This window comes from Camelus bactrianus, chromosome 25 (genome assembly GCF_048773025.1).
Source record: "Camelus bactrianus isolate YW-2024 breed Bactrian camel chromosome 25, ASM4877302v1, whole genome shotgun sequence".
NCBI classification, from domain to species: domain Eukaryota; kingdom Metazoa; phylum Chordata; class Mammalia; order Artiodactyla; family Camelidae; genus Camelus; species Camelus bactrianus.
The window spans coordinates 12,753,186-12,767,446 of NC_133563.1; the positions used below are offsets into that span (position 1 = coordinate 12,753,186).

At 36.8% G+C, this 14,261-nt stretch overlaps 1 protein-coding gene across 5 annotated transcripts in view; it reads left to right on the top strand.

Annotated features, from left to right (window-relative positions):
• ZFPM2 (zinc finger protein, FOG family member 2) overlaps positions 1 to 14,261 on the top strand; it is a 428,442-nt gene that overhangs the window by 391,284 nt on the left and 22,897 nt on the right. The window lies entirely within an intron of this gene.

Here is a 14,261-nt window from a genome sequence, read left to right on the forward strand (position 1 = left end):
AAGATGATGTGTCTTTGAGGACATATTTCTATGCACATCATGAACATATTTTATGCAAGTATTCACTGGCCTGCCAGCATATAGATCCCGTGGGATCTAAGGTCACAGAGCCCCCCCCCCCCCCCCCGTCATGAGGACAGGAGAGGAGGAACCTGCCAGCCCTCTTGTGAATACAGGCTGAGCACTCTGAGAAAACAGTTCATGTGTTTTTTCACCCCCTGGGCTCCGCATTGCCTTGACCAGAGTGTGTGTTTCCTGAATGGAGGTTGAGTATGTGGCTGAATAAATTAAGGATGAAAATTATCTCTTCTTTGCCAGCTTGTATTTTGTGTTACCTAATCTGACCAGGTACTGCTGGCCTATAAATTACAAATTCAGGAATAGAGGAAGTGAGTTAGGTTGTGCTCTGAAAGTTTTCTTTCATCTTTCTAAATTATGGCTCTTTTTATGAGCTATAGAGAGGCTCAGGAAAATTCCATGATGCTTCAAGAATGCAGGGTGGGCATTTTCACCTCTGCACAGCTCATGCCTGTTTGGACTCAAGATGACTTGACCCACTGGTTGTATAAAAATATCTATTTCTCTGAATTCCCTTACAAGCCTTGGAGTATGACTTCTTCTCTAAATAATATATCTAACTCAGAAAAGTGCAAGGCAGTGGAAGACAGGAAACTACAAATTTTAACAGTATGAACATTTTGTAAAAACTTACAGGGAGTTTGATAGAATGACAGTCATACCAAAACTGTAATTTTTAAAAATTTGGTCCCTAACAATAGAATGGAAATTCAAACATTAGTGTAAGGACTGAAGGAAATAAATTCAATGAAATTGACAGGTCTAGTATAGGAAAAGCATTTTAAAAACCTTTTGAACAAAAATGTATACAATGGATTCTTTTAATGCTGCTTCTTCCCATAAAACATATGTATTATATACATTAATGCATAGCCCTTTGAAAGTCCCTTTGAAAATAAATTATACTGCCATACATGTTCTTGACCTACTAAGAATATGTGTACTGATAATATTAATTCCAAGGCGGTGCAAGGTCTCAGACTGAGATATTTAATTTTGCACACTTTAGTAAAATCTTTAATACTCCGATGAGTAATAGCACACTGAATTTTTTTTAATAATGGAGATTTTGGTAACACAGGGTCCACAGTGTTAACACAAATCCTCCTCTCCAATAAAGAAAGCCACCAAGGGTGCTGATTACAGGAGGGGTCATAGCTCACTCCACTATCTATCCTCTCAAACCTTCATTTTGGTGTCACCTATATCATGTTAAACTGGCATAACTCCTTGCGAGTGGGCACAAGGCCAACATGACAGATGGCTCTGAGCTGGGCATGCCAAGGGACCAGTATGTGCACCAAGTCTGACTATCAGAAGTAGAGTTTCTATCCAGGAGTGTTGTTCATATAAATATTTCTGCACATTTGTAGTTTTTATTTTTAAAATTAATTCCCCGAACTATGTTACACACACACATATACACACACAATCTCTCACAATTGCTTTAAAATTTTAAAAATTGAACACTTAACTAGATTTTGAGCAAAAACAAATCCAGATTTAATAGTATCGTGCTGATAACACAAGATATCATCTTTAACCTGAGATCAGTGTTTCCAATCTAGCTACATTGATAAAATTTAGAAGATCTGTATGTATAGTATGTGTCGTGTTCATTTATTTATTGACCCAGATTTTTAAAAATTCCTTTTCAAATTTCTCCAAATAAACATGAATTCTATGTAATAAGTATACATATTTATGGAAAATATATACTAGAGAAAACAATAAAATACCACATCCATCACAATGACTTTATTTCTCATTTTTCATAGCTTCACTTGCTCCATCCAGCTTAACAAACTCCATCTGTGATCTAAAAGGCAAAACAAAACAACATCCCAACAATTTAGGATTCTTTGGAATTACGAATGTGTGTAAATCCCAAGAGATTTGGTGTTTTGCAGCCAATAACTATTTTCTGGATTCCTAGCATACAGAATATTAGCAAGTGCAAATTTATTCCAAAAATGCAGCAGACAGTAGAGGTCTGAAAGCTAAAACAAGGCCAATCTTCTTCAGGAATAACAGACTGAAATCAATGATATAAATCACTCCTCAAAAGGCAACCGGGGCCAACCACAGAGGAGCAAACGAAATGTGCTTTCTAGGGCCAATGCCTTCTAGGACAATACCTCAAGCAGGTGATATTTTACAGTCTGCCTGAGTAGAAGCTTCCAGGGGATAGTCAGTCTTTGCCACGCCAGGTAAAATAACTGTGAGAAGTGAGCAGAGTAAACAGTTTTGAAGCACCGATTCCCTGCTCTTCCCTGTGCTGTGTCCATATAAAGTGATCTCACATAACAATCACAGCAATCATCAGAGTAGGCAGGATAATCCCCATTTTCCAGATGAGGAAATTGTGTCACCAAGGATTAAGGAAATTGCCCAAGGTCACACGGATGCTAAATATCGAGAGCTGAGTTCCTCACCCAGATTTTTCTGATTTTAAAAATGTCAGTTCTTGGCACTATCTCATGATGATCACCTCTGTGACGTAGCAAATGGAGCCAAACCAATAAGCAAACTTGGTTTATTAAGGGTCCAGGGTTCTTGTTCTCACCTGAAAGAAGGGGTCCTATGAACAGGTGCCGCCACCTTGCCCAGCAACTGGTTAGCATTGAAGGGAGGCTTCTGTGTAACACCGACACCGAACGTAACAGGAACTGAGCGGTAAGATAGTTGCCGTCAGGATCTGAAAATGGGAGGGAACAACTCCTTGAGTAGGGTGTTTTATAAACCAAATTTTCATCCTGTTGTCTTCTTTTGAATCCTTTTAAGATTAATTGGTGAATATCCAGGACTCCCTGTGATCTTCTAGGACTATAAGTGTGAGACGCTGGGGACAGACAGAAGTACAGTTCATTGCTTTCTGCTACAGGAGCCAAACTTTAAAATTGCAGGCTTTTGGTGATACAGCTAGACCACATTCCAAATCATTATCTTGAGGAAAGTATGGCTTTTGTGAAAATATTTGAAGATTTAGGAAATACTACATATATAGAAAACATTTTCGAAAACATTTTCAAAAACATTTGCTAAATCTACTCAGGATTTCTAGATAATTTTCTAATATTACAAATAGAAGGTTAATAGATATTCCTTTCCTATTATTCATAATTATTGCTTTTTATTATTTTTTTCAATAATTCACTGAACCAGAAGTTTTTTTAAAAACTCATTTTTTTAATTTTTAAAATTTTTAATATATTTTTATTGAAATACAGTCAGTTTCAATGTTTTCTTTTTGAAAAAGTGTCATGCTCCTCCACGGATTCAAAGAGTGTTGTAAGAAGTTAGACGGTGCTTGGGAACGTGAAAGGGAGGAGCTGTTTTGTTCTTAGACCTTTGACTCTATTATATTTCCCTTGCAAAATGAAATGTGGCTTTTTATGATTTTTTTTTTCTTTTAGCTTCATGGTACATTTCTGTACTTGATGCAATTTCAAGGTAATTTTATACAATTTTGTAAATGACTTAAGTGATGTAATGCACGGAAATACACAGTAAGGTGTTTTAAAATCTGTCATTTCCATTTAGAAGAAAAAACACCAAATATTCAATAAGCATTTGAAAAGAAGTCAAATTCAGAACCCCTAGTGTGCAGAGAAGTTTCATTTACCTGTCTCCACCTCTCTCCGGTTCCTTCAGGCAAACACGGGGCTCTAGCTTTCAGAATTCATTTTAAACAGTTAATACTAAGTTCTGTGTTTCATTTAAGAGCAGAATTCTAACAGATTTCAGGAGCAAGTGGTCAGTATACAGTGTGTCACTTGTGTCTCTTCTGAACACAGTCGACGTGATGGTTACAGGCTTTGTTTTGTTTTATTTTATTTTAACAAAAATCATCCTTTCTAGGTCTTGAATTATGGAATACAGACTTTGCTATAAAGATCACAATACCTGTTACTTGGGGGTCTATATTTCTTAGTACTTTCATGGTAAACCAGCAGTGCTTTCAAATTTATTACAATAGCACCATTGCTAAGTTTAATCTAGTACATTAAACAGGTTATTTTAGAACTCATGTATCTTTTCATATTTTTTTTCAGAACATTCAAGCCACTGTCGATTTCCCCTTAAAGCTAATCTCCAGTTCTGCGTTTAGCCCCAGTATGCCAGTACGATTCACATTTTGATTCACCATAAAATTCTAACTTTTGATATTATTTCATTCTAGAGTTCCAGTTGCTTTACTTAATAGATTGTCCTTTGATCTCATGGAGACAATTGCATTTCACTTCTCTAATGAAGCTTGTGTTATCATAGCCAAGTGAACGTTACATCAAATGGCAGGAGAAATCCCGAAGGGGAGCATGCTTCTCTCCGAGGAGGTTGGAAAAAGCAGCATAATTCCTTTTTGAGAGTTAGCAGGCTACTTTGTCCCCGGTTCCCTATTTCATGCCATTATTTTACTTTGCATTCTGAGGTATTTTGAACCTTTTTCAATGTTCCTGGAGTTGTTCCTAACAACCAGTTAAATAAGTTCCTGTGGCCTTTATTCAGCAGGCAGAATGTACAATGGGAGCAAAAAGCATGCAGGGTGGCCTCTTGTTTCTGATGTTTTGAGCACACGTTTTGGTCCTCTTCTTTACGCTTTAATAATTAGTCACTGACATTTCTGGAAATCAGTTTTCAAGGGGCCTCATGCAATTTATTCAACAATGAGTGAAAACTTCGCCAAAATCTCAGTGGTTGAACTGAATGTGAATGCAGTCAGTGGTTTACAGTTATATTCTAGTCTGTGTGTTGTATTTATCCTTAAGGCATGTGTCACTGTAGTTGTATCTAGTTTGCGTAAAAGAAGGTATTAAAGACGATGCATAGGCCATGGAAGGGGAAAGAGGAAATCTAATCCATAGATCGAAACTTGGAAGATTTGATCTGTAGTCAGAACCAGCATTGATTTATGAACAGTCCTGTGTTTTGTTAACCATTAATGTCGAAACTCAAAGCTATATTACCTCTCACTTGTCTGTGTTCCCTCCCTGAATTCTATTCAGATGTACAATTAAACGTCATCTGTTGAGATCAGCTTGATTCCTCATAATCAAAAGTGAGAGCCAGGATGGCACTTCACTTCTAGGACGCCACAATAAATACCTTGAGTTCCCTCCTGTAGGCAATGGAGAGCCATTCGGAGATTTTAATTGAGGGTGGGAACAGAATCAAGTTTATGCATTAGCCATGCATTCTTGCAAAAGTGTGGAGGACAGTGTGGAGGAAGAGTATAAGACAGGAGGTGGAGGGATTATCCATTGCAAGAGAGATCTGATGGGATCTGAACTGGGTGAGCATCACTGGAGGAGGAAAAGGGGAGAGAGATTTGAAAGATACCTTGGATGCAGAATTGGCAGAATTGAATGACTGATTGGCTCTGAAGAATGAGGACAATGAGAAATCCAATGATTCCAGGATTTGGAGAAGATAATCAGACTCATTCTGGAAGATCCATTTCTCAAGCCTATAAATCTGATCAGAAGATGAATATTAGATCTTTATAGATTGGCAGTAATGTCACCCATTTTCTCAGACCAAATTCCTGGTTCACTGTTCATGTGTGGCTGAAATCAGCCATCGTGCCAAGAGCTCAGATATTGGCCTAAAGGAGCTTAAAACTAATGGATTTTCTTAATGGGGTGATAGTTTAGGAAATAATCAAGCAATTATGAAATGATCAATAGTAAAAATAGTAATAAAAGTAATTCATATCATAGAAGCCTATTCTCCTGAGAATGAAACGAGGTCTCTGTTGTTACAACAGAGCAGCTATTTACAGAGATTTGAATAACCAGAGGCAGGTACAATGATCTTGAACATAATGCATATTTGTGGGTTTAAAGCTGCAGGGATGGGCGGGAGCGGGGCAATCTGGAAAACAAACAGGTGTAAAGATTTCAAATGATGTACAATGTGCCTCTTCTGTTTACAAAACATGATTTGATTTTACATACCTTCCTTATAGTGACTTTAAAATTATTAAATGAGAACCGTAGCCAGCAACACATGCAAAATATTCATTCATTGTGGTAAACTACAAAAATACTGCTTTTATGCAAAGAGAATGCCATTGTAGAATTTTAAAAGGCATAGAAATAAAAGGCTCAGGATTGGAGCGATTTAAACAAACTCACTAGAATATAGTAGATGATTAAAATACAATCTATAATTACATTACACTGGTATCAGGTAAGGATAAAAGCCTATAAATACACTGGGGTCAGGGTAAGTATAAAAAATGAAACAGTTATTTGAATAATCTGAGATCAAGTTGCAGTAATTAAAAACGAATGTATTATTCAAATGAAGGAATTAGGTTACAACACTCCTCGTATGAAAATATTATTGTGACAGACTGAAATAAGTTGGAAATGATTTTGATTAAAAAATGGGTAAAGGAATGTAATAACTTTCACTGGGGAAAAATAGACAATCAGGGAATATAAAAAAAAAATTTGGCTGACAGATGAGAGACTAAGAGAGGCTAGCTGTTCAAATGCTTTTTGATACCTTAAACTTGCAACAGTTAAGCGGTTAAGCTTCTGTTGCTATTTTATTAAAAGATTTAATTTCCCAAATCATCCAAAGTTTCCAATTTCTTTCCAAAATCTTTCCAAAATTCCTTTCTCTTTCCTTTTATAAAAGCAGTATTTTTGTAGTTTACCACAATGAAAATATTTTGTAAGCATTTCTGGCTATAGTTCTTATTTAGTAATTTTAAAGTCACTATGCAGGAGGGTATGTAAAATCAAATCGTGTGTTGCAGAAGTTCTCTCCTCCCCTCTATATATTATATGTATATAAATATGGACATATTTATATAAATAGTTTTTTCTTGCAAAAATGTACACAGACCTGGGGAGAGGGGAGGACTGTTATTGATTGCTTTATCATTTTTTATAGGATGTTATTTTGAGGGAAGGATGAACATTTTGATTTACCTTAGAGTAAGCATCTCCAGTTAAATACACAATTGCATGTCATTTACTGAGGGAAAACTTACCTTAATGAAGGAACACACACACATCTGTGACCTCTTTCTGCTTAAGGGTGACATCCATTTGCATTGTATTCAAGGATTTGTATATTCATCTTCTGTTGTTATTTGTAGAAACTGTGCAGTTAATTCTATGTGGATTATCCAAAAAAATAAAATGATCTCCTAGATCTAACAACATCAATACCACCAGGACCTGGGAAAATAGGAAGATCTATTCAAAGCAGAATAGATTTTTAACTATTTATGAAGAGATGCTTCTCAAAAGAACATGGCATAATGTTTTTCCTCGATATTTTTGCAGTTACATGGGGGAGTTTATTTAGTTACTACAGCCAGAGAGCATATTTTAATAACACATTTTACATAGATTACTCCCCCCCAATTTCATACAATTAACTAATTTTTTTAAAGTACTGGAACAGCATGCTATGAACACCTACTAATCCTTTTATACCTTATTAGTGGACAGACTCCTGTTACTTCTTCAGTGTTTTAAACCTGGAAATGTATAAATATTTCTAGAGCCACAGAAGCATCTCTTTATGAATTCACCAAGGTAATTCAGCAGCTCTTTCCCTCCCTTACAGTGTCATTAGTCACCTACAGGATGTAGAGTTTGAAAGAGGTATCTTGTATCCATGCTGCACGTTTGAATTACACCCATCATCAAGGCTCCCTCCCAAAGGGATAAAGATCTTCTGTCAAAATTGACAATTATGAGTTTTTCTGTGTTTGTTTAACTGATGACTTGATTGTGTTCTCTTTAACTAATTGAGAAGCTGCATAACAAAGAGCTTTGGAGTGATCCAGCTTGGTGAGGGGAGGGGTCATCTAGTCTTGTAATTTAGAATCTCTATCAATGTGGATTATTCAACTCCTTAAACCTTGATTTCAGTGAATTATAATGACACCACCAGCCTCAAAAAGTTATTTGGAGATGTCATGGTCAGGGTTTAACAACTACTAACGCACAGTCATGAACTACATATTAATCTTACAACAGTTCTATACCGGAAGACAGTTTACTCTCACGTGAAAAACAAAACACACACACACACACACACACACACACTGGCTGTGTGACCTCTGACATGCCATCTAACTCCTTGGAGCTTGATTCTCTTCACCGAAGCCCTCTGTGGTTCCTGCCAGCCATAAATATTTACAATCTTACGAGCAACATTCAATGTAGTTAAGATTAATATATGCCTAGAAATGTCTTATTTATTTAATATCTTTTATTTGGAAAGATGAGGAAAAACACCCAGGATTCTTTCTACAAGGATAGATTGTCATCTTCGGGGATTTTCATGTTGTTGGGGGATTTTTATATTGTTTTACTTTACAGCCTCTGAAAAACAGACTGAGCCACAAAAGAAACATGGTCATTTATGAAGCACATATTACTTTGTTTGAAAAAAAAAAAAGGAGACCCTTTGTGCTCCTGCTGAGCTAGGTTGACCTACTCATGCTACTCAAGATAAAAATCAGGACCCACCATGAGTTTACTTCAGCCACCCTTTTCCTTTGATTCACTCTCTGATCCCCCCAGGTCCCTTCTTGGCATCACTGACCACTTCCTGGCCAGAGTGTAACTTCCACTATGGGATAGTTCAAAGATTCAGATAAACGTTCTCTAGAGGAAGAATTCTGTCTTTTTCTTCCCTCCTTGCCTTCCCTCTCCACTCCTCTTTTTTGGGGGAGGTCAGAGGAGGGGGAAATCCATGTTTCTGACCTTATTATCATTTTCCTTATGTTAGAACTTTGTTGGTTCTCAAAGATTAAAATCCTAAAATGGGTCTTGATTTTGGGCTCTTATTTTTATACTGTATCTCCTTTGCCTGTCTTTCCTTCTTATCTGTGACTTATAAAACATTACCACAGTTTGTCCTTAGCCTGACCCTACCTCTGTTGAAATCCTTTTTAAGCCTTAATTATATCCTGTCTTGACGTTTTCAGTTCCTTCTTTAGCAATCTTCCACTCCCTAAAATGTTGGCTCTACTGAATACTTCAACTAGATCATTCTGGTAGGCCCTTTGTGTGCAGGATTTTAAAAATGTCATAACTGCAACAATTTATCTCCTTTTGCTTTCATTTTAATAGAGATATAAAGAAAGATAACTTAATCGGCTGTACCTTCCTTATCTGTAGTAAGAAAAATTTGTGCAAAAAGGGTCAATTCCCTTTTTTCAACAAAATTCCACCTTCATTTTCTGCTTCCCTTTTTCTTTATATTTTAATTTTTATCAGGCTAGAAGTAGATTAGGTAGAAGACTGATCTTTTAACTATCCCTGATCTAGTAAATTTAGAGCTGAAAGAGTGAGTCATAAAAATATTGGGAAGAATTATGTCAGGGCTTTTTGCAGAATTCCAAGATTTCCTTTAATCATCTTCTAGGTGCCAGTGACAGTGCTTCCCTCCCAAGTGCCCTCTGGTGGATTCCTTACGGTGTGGAATTGACAATGCAGTGCAGTTACTCTGTAGGACAAAGAAATGAACCATGCAGGTGATACATTACTGTACCACCCAGAGAGTAGGTCTTCAGATTTACACATGCTTACCAAGAGCAAAAGCAAGAAGAAAACCCGATCAAGAAGAAGAAATAGGGTATTGATCTCAAGGAAGGTAGTTGAACACAAACTAGAGCCATGTGACTCTGCTCAAAAATGTATGTCGAACTTCTATTAAAATGATGCTCATGTTCAAGGATCTCCCTGTTATTGTGAGTGAAAATGAGATCACATAGTAAATGTTTAAGAAATGTTAAACGATAAACTGTAGCTTCAATTAGGCTTTTCAAAGCATAACTAAACCATAGAAGATAAGTAAGTTAACTCTTCCGTTCCCCTGCCTAATATCTGAATGATATCTTGGCTACTCTAAACCGTTAAAACAAAAAGCCCCACTGAAAAATTCAAGACCAAAATGCAATAGTAAAGCAAAGCAATCAAGAGAGCAAAATTGAAAAAAAAAAAAAAAAACCCAGATGGTGAGGAAGGTGTGACTCAGACAAGAGACACAAGTAGCTGTGGTGAATTTAAGCAAGTACCACTCAGCTTAGAAAGTCATAAAGCAACACCCATCCCCATGCCTTTCCTCTAGGAACCCATTTCCAGATCACCTTTGGACTCCTTTCCTTTGTGTACTCCCAGCCTCCCTATGACCAAATGATCATGAGTGAAGTGTACTTTTCACCTGGGCATTGGTAAATGAAGAGAAATGTGTCACTATAACAGTCGAGATGTTGTCCAGTTTTTCTGATGAACTTCTTGATGAACGGCACTCTTGAGTGTCATATACTGTCACTCCTCCGTGCACTAACCCACACGCCTAACGTGTGGTGTGGGACTTGAGGACAGCCTCCATGAAGAGGACCCTCACTGGCTCCTCCTTGTTCTCTTTTTCTTTCGCTAGAGACATACCGAAGAGTGACCAATGAAATGTGATATAAAACATGAATATATTTTACCAAATCCTGTGACAACAAAGTCCAGCTAAGAAGGACCAGTGAAACACTGAGAATCAAGACTCTTCTTCCCTTTCTTCTTAAAGGCAGTACATTTTCCTGTAGCCAGATGACACCAGTCTGAGGATATTTGTACCCATTTGGACGTAAAGACAACATATTTTATTATTAATCTTACTGAAAACAATTGATATGCTCTTGAATATAGTATTGACCCTTTTAGGTAAATTAACGCACAGTAAAATTTATCACTCCAAACTGCGCAATAAAAATGGAACAGAAGGCCATACAGTCTTAGAAAAGTCATTTGGCTCTGGTTTTATCATCACACAAGCAAAAATTTAAGGTTTTGCAGTTCATTCCCCTAAGATCACCCACTCGTCTGCAACATCCTTGGCAGGAGGCCACCCTGCCTTCCACGCTACCCTTCCTAACTCGACTGTCAAGGGCCGACCTTGAAAGATGGATTTTCAAAGTACTGGGCAGAACCACAACACCCTTTCTGTTTGTAGAGTCAACAATGGGGCATAGCCCCATTTCTTCCTTTGAAATTATACGATGTGCTATTATGTTGACTGAGTACTTGTTTCTAATTTCTTTGTTTTTTTTTACTGCTAATATAATTTGTAAGAAATGCTAAATGTTCTTAAGTGGTAATAAGATTATATGGTAGCTCTACTGTACATCTTCTAAAAATACATGTTTTCAGTAGGTCTTAGAAATGATGGTGGGATGCAACATGTTTATTACACATAGCTCCACTGAGGATTTCAAACCCACTTTCCACTCAGTTTAGTGGGACCTTGCCTAGAAATTCAACAATTGAAACCTTTAGAATTGAAGACTCACGTTAAGCGCCTCTACAGTTGGGACTCTGATCCAGGACTTCTGCTTGAGGATGACAAAGGATTGAGAATGTAGTGTGACTTTGGGTACCTCTGCCATATGCAAGGCCAAGTTCAAATCAGGTAAAGAAAAGCACCCAGTGACAGGATGCTAGTAAGACAGGAGGAAGTGAGTGCAGAAGGACTTAGAAGGACACTTGGATAAAATTCCTTATACTCTTTGTCACTAGAGGGAACGAAATACTGCCACCTTTTACTGCTAGTAATGGTGATTGGAAAATAGTTCTAAGACTTAAAGTTTTAAAGTTCAGAGCAAAGTTTTCTCCTAATTGGAGGAGGAGGCAGGCAGGAGAAAAGGAGAAGAAAAACAGAACAGCATCATCTCAGACTTACTGTCTACAGGGTTATTTAGTTTTACACATGTAATCATCTTTACCATTCAAAGCTTTTTTTTTTCTTTCTTAGCACAAACACATAATTCACCGTCACATTCAGAGGTACTACATGTGTCTCAGTAATCAGCGAATGTCTATCTATGCAAAGAGTTTTATTATAGGAGGACTTTAAAACATTCGTGATGCAGATTATAAACCCATTCAAAAATAAGTCTTTCATGTACTTCATTTAAGAAGGCAAGGTACTACTATATATAAAACAGATAAACAACAAGGTCCTACTGTATAGCACAGGGAACTATATTCATTGTAATGGCCTATAATGAAAAAGAGCCTGAAAAGGAATATATATGTGTATATGTATAACTGAATCACTATGCTGTACACCAGAAATTAATACAACATTGTAAATCGATTATACTTCAATAAAAAAAAAAAAGACAGAAAGAAAGGTACTCAACAGCACAGTAAGGGCAATTGTCTTATTTTAAGCAGAAAATTCATTTGGTGAGTTTACATTATACTTCAAGAACACAAGTTCTTTTTCCAGGTTGCAGGGAAGGTTCCATCTTTATGCCCTGGTATCTTGCACAGGCATATGAGTTGAATTCAGTGCCATTTAGATGAGCATCAGACAGTCTATAAATGGCCACGAGGTTGTTTAGTCAATTAACAGAAATCTCTGGGGATTATAAAGCTTGGTGTAGCAACTTCACATTGAGGATAAAATAGAATTAAATAAATAAATCCTTTCTTTTCTTCTGGCGGGGCTCATAGAATGCATTGAGCGCCATCTGCTGGTAGTTCATTTATCAAAACTATTTTCTTACCAAAACTACTCAGTGCAAATGGAGACTAGAGACACATCAAAACAGAGGGAGATCCCTGAAGAAAATCAAAGGGTATCCATGTACTATACATAACACCTCATTTCACATGAAAGCATTTTATTAGAATCTGTTATGTAGTAATTCTAAAATTTACTATAGGATAGACATCCAGAAACACTCAAATGAGATATCAGCTGAGTTTCCATATTTTAAAATAGACTATCATGAAAGTTTTAGATCCAGAAGTAATAGCGATTAAAGTTTTCTGGTTTCACTTAAGTCATAACATGAGCATATACATCCGGTGCAAAAAAAAATTTTTAATTTAAAAATTTAAAACAAACACATAAAACACCATAGCACCATTTCTTTGTGTATATTTGGAAGCAGTTAATGAGCATCAAAGTTTAACCTTAATCACCTTTAACATTAAATTATAAGTTAAATTATGTTGTAATGTTTTTTGTCAATTTTGTAAGACATTGTGTCAACATACTTAAACACATTAACTCTCACTCTGTATCTTATTTATTAATTTAAAAAATCTGTGACCAAAGAATCTCAATGTCTTGATAAAAGTCTCAAAGGTAGGATAAGAAGGAAAGGTAATACTTCTAGGAAGAATTCTGCTTTGCATAGTTAGGGTCTTTGAAGATTTCTGTGTCATCTAAAAACTACGTCAAGTCTTTGTTCTGATATTTGATGTTTCTGAAATTCAGGGAACATAGTCACATGCGATTTTGCTTGCATTTCAGGTTCTCCACAGCCCATGCAGAAAATTAGACCAGTTGTCCCCTGTTCCCCTTCTTCTCCAGACCAGGCATAGTAAGAGCCAGGTCCAGAAGTGCCCATTTCCGTTGTTCCTGAGGAAGGCAATTATTAGTTCTGTTATATTTAACAGTAGGCTATAATGAAAAATAATAACCTACAGAAAAGCTCTTAGAAAAATGAAATAAAAATATAAACATTATTTTCAATTGTGTTATAATAGGAAAACCTGACACGAATTGTTATCCCCAGAATTTGAACCTTAAAAACAGGAATTGGTCGTACATAGTCAGCCTGTCAGGAGGTTTACTGAGCTCTTATGGAGGGATAACATGTCCTCTGGATAAAGGAATAACTTTTTAAAAAGGAACATTCTCTGAGCAGCAAAAAACTATGAAAAAACTGTAGGGTATGTGTGTGTGGTTTTAAAATATGTGTTTGGGAGGGTTTAAAATAAATGATATATTTTTGATGAGAAAATTAAACATACTTAAAAATTGATAAACTTTGAGAAAGCATGAAATGATACTGGCTATTCGAAGAGAGGTTTCCAGAAAAACACAATGCAAAGGAATTTAACGCCTTTTCCTAGTTTCTTCCTTCCATGGATACATCTGGTCAGCACCTAAAGGGAATAACTTCTTTGAAGAACAGGGAATTTTTGACCATTCAAACCCACTATTATTGAAATCCATCTTCTGGGAGGAGATTCTGGGCAGAACCCTGCCACATACTTGGGGCACTAGAACACGGGAGACTTCCGTCTGAGGACAGCGAACGCGGGGTCCTGCCAGCTATGGGGCACTTGTGCCCCCTTCATCTACCCTGCCCTGCAGGGGCCTCTCAGCCCTGCAACACCCCTTCGCTGGAGTCT